The sequence below is a fragment of the Acanthisitta chloris genome, unplaced genomic scaffold, assembly GCF_000695815.1.
Source record: "Acanthisitta chloris isolate BGI_N310 unplaced genomic scaffold, ASM69581v1 scaffold10988, whole genome shotgun sequence".
Classification (NCBI taxonomy): domain Eukaryota; kingdom Metazoa; phylum Chordata; class Aves; order Passeriformes; family Acanthisittidae; genus Acanthisitta; species Acanthisitta chloris.
In genome coordinates this window covers 20291-22718 of record NW_008688703.1, presented here as the reverse complement: position 1 = coordinate 22718, position 2428 = coordinate 20291, and the positions used below count along the sequence as shown (strand labels likewise).

General features: G+C 38.3%; 1 protein-coding gene across 1 annotated transcript in view; it reads left to right on the top strand.

The window, feature by feature from the left end:
• Positions 1 to 566: 566 nt before the first annotated feature.
• Positions 567 to 2428, top strand: part of RAB27A (RAB27A, member RAS oncogene family) — a 17479-nt gene continuing 15617 nt past the window's right edge. The window contains exon 1 of the mRNA XM_009081137.1: positions 567 to 691. The gene's annotated coding sequence lies outside the window, so the exon portion shown is untranslated. The remainder of the gene's footprint in view (positions 692 to 2428) is intronic.

Genomic DNA, 2428 nt, shown 5'->3' with positions numbered 1-2428 from the left:
AGCAGAAAGGACTGGGCATGGATGCCTACAAAGCCCTGTAGTACTGCTGCCACTGCCCTCCCAAATCCTTCCAGCTCCCTCTCACGTGGTCTCACTCTAGTGCCTGTGCCAGTTTTGTTATCACTAACCTTTCTACCTATAAAGGTACAAAATAAACCCAGGCTGATATAGAACCAGTTTTGGAACTTTTGGTGCTCACTGTGTTTCATTGGACTACTGTGTTTGCTGGATTTTATTTTTTTTTTTTTTTGCATACTTAGAAAAAGTTGCAATTACACACTGCAACTTCCTCTCCCTACAACAAGAAGGAGGAGGGTGAGTAGTTTACGCAAAACCTCAATGTGTTACCTGGTTTAGGGAGATCTAGTTAGCTACGTTGCTTAGTTTTACAAAGAGGAAAAGAGATCACTTGATCTGTCAGCAAGACCACATGACAAGCAGCTGAATGTAATTAGGTGGGTAGGGTGGTTGTGTGGGGCTGGCAGCTTCCCATGTCCCTGCGAATGTTAGCGCTATTAGTCTGAACTACACCTCTTTGGTTTTATTTTCTTTCTCTGCTGATACTACCTGTAGATGAGAAATGGCTTTTTCTGCATGACTATGGTATTCAGGAGGTCTGAACTGTGTCAGGAAACTCATCGCTGAAGTGTCCTTGGGAAGCTACAGATCCATTCGCAGCTGCTTAGCATAGGTATGAAACACTTTCTCTTTGTTTATTTATTGTCATAAGATTTATTACATTGCTTTCCTTGAGCTGACAGTTGTTGTGTGCCAGCTGTTCTTTGTTAGGGGCTTTGAAACAATGTTGTTGTGCTTTAACAAATTCCCTGGAATCCTTTGATTTTGAGAGGTGGTATTCTAAGGGGAAAAGCAAACTTAAAGCTGGGGAATATATTGGCTGGTGTAACACATAGGCTGTGGGTTTAAATGACGGAGCTGCAGCTCTTTAGGTATGTATTTAGTCATTGCTCCTGGCAAAGAAATCAGGTTTAAAGACAAACCAGGGTGAGTTTCTTAACGAAGTGAAAGTAAATCACTGCAGTGACCAATTCGGTAACCATAAGTTGCCCATTCTGGTCCTAAGTCATCAGCCTACACTTCCTTTGGTGTTAAGTCAAACTTGTTCTGCAGTTAGAAGGTGGAATTAGACCTTGGATAGTCAAGTGTGCTGTGCAAATAACATTCATAATACTGAACAAAGTAACTGTATTTTTAAATGTTACACTGCTTGAACTTTTTTCCATCCTGTGTTCCCATTAGCATTAAAGATAAATTATACTGAATAAAACGGTTGTTTAGAATGGTGTTTTATTTAACTGGGTTGTGCACCAACATTGTTTGTTCTCATGTATATTAAGTGGGTGATAAAAGGAATAAAAATGGTGTGTTTCACAGTCTGTTATTTTTAATTAGCGAAGAAATGAAACTGCAAGGAACCGTGAGAGCTCATCTAGCTCACATTCCTTGTTCAGTCATACAGTAATGACTTAAATCTTAAAATTAATTATAGTAAAAGCAGTATGAGGGTGGGATGTTATTACAGGGTTTTGTATCTCCTCTGGAAGAAACTCAGAATGTATGTACCCATCTGACTAAGTCATTCCTTGACACCCAAAGAATGACTTTGTAGTCAGGCAGCCTTTCTAGCCAGTGTTTTTCTAATCATGGACCAAAACTCCAGTTTTTGTAGATTGTGGATAACCAAGGAGGAGTTGTTCAGAGAACAGAAAACATTGTTCTTCTTCACTTCTGTGGGAAAGTCACAAGGCTTTCCCAGGGTTTAATTGATGTCTAGCATAGAGTATCTTAAGATCATTTTTCTAGTCCTGGTCATCACTCCTAGACTTGTGTTTATGGGGCAGGAAGTGAGAAATTCATAAATGTAGGTAGTAAGTTTCCTTATAGAAATCTTCTGTGCATGAAAAGATTATATAAAATAACTGGGGGAAAGGATTTTTGTAAACATGAATGCTTGGCTTAGTGTTTTCGTTTTTCTGTGTTGTGCTGGATGGATTGGTAGTCATAGCTGCTTCATTGTAATTTACTGTTATATAATCCTTTCAGTTATTGCATTACATGTGCATATTGAATGTGTTACAGGAACAACTTCTAGCACCTTTTAGGGTAGTAATTTCTACTAGCCTAAGTTATTTGAGGATTAAATTTCTATAATGTTGGGATTCTGTTGTACAGAGCAAAATAGTATGGATGGATTGGTAGTCATAGCTGCTTCATTGTAATTTACTGTTATATAATCCTTTCAGTTATTGCATTACATGTGCATATTGAATGTGTTACAGGAACAACTTCTAGCACCTTTTAGGGTAGTAATTTCTACTAGCCTAAGTTATTTGAGGATTAAATTTCTATAATGTTGGGATTCTGTTGTACAGAGCAAAATAGTATTCTGGCATGTGACCTCTCTTTC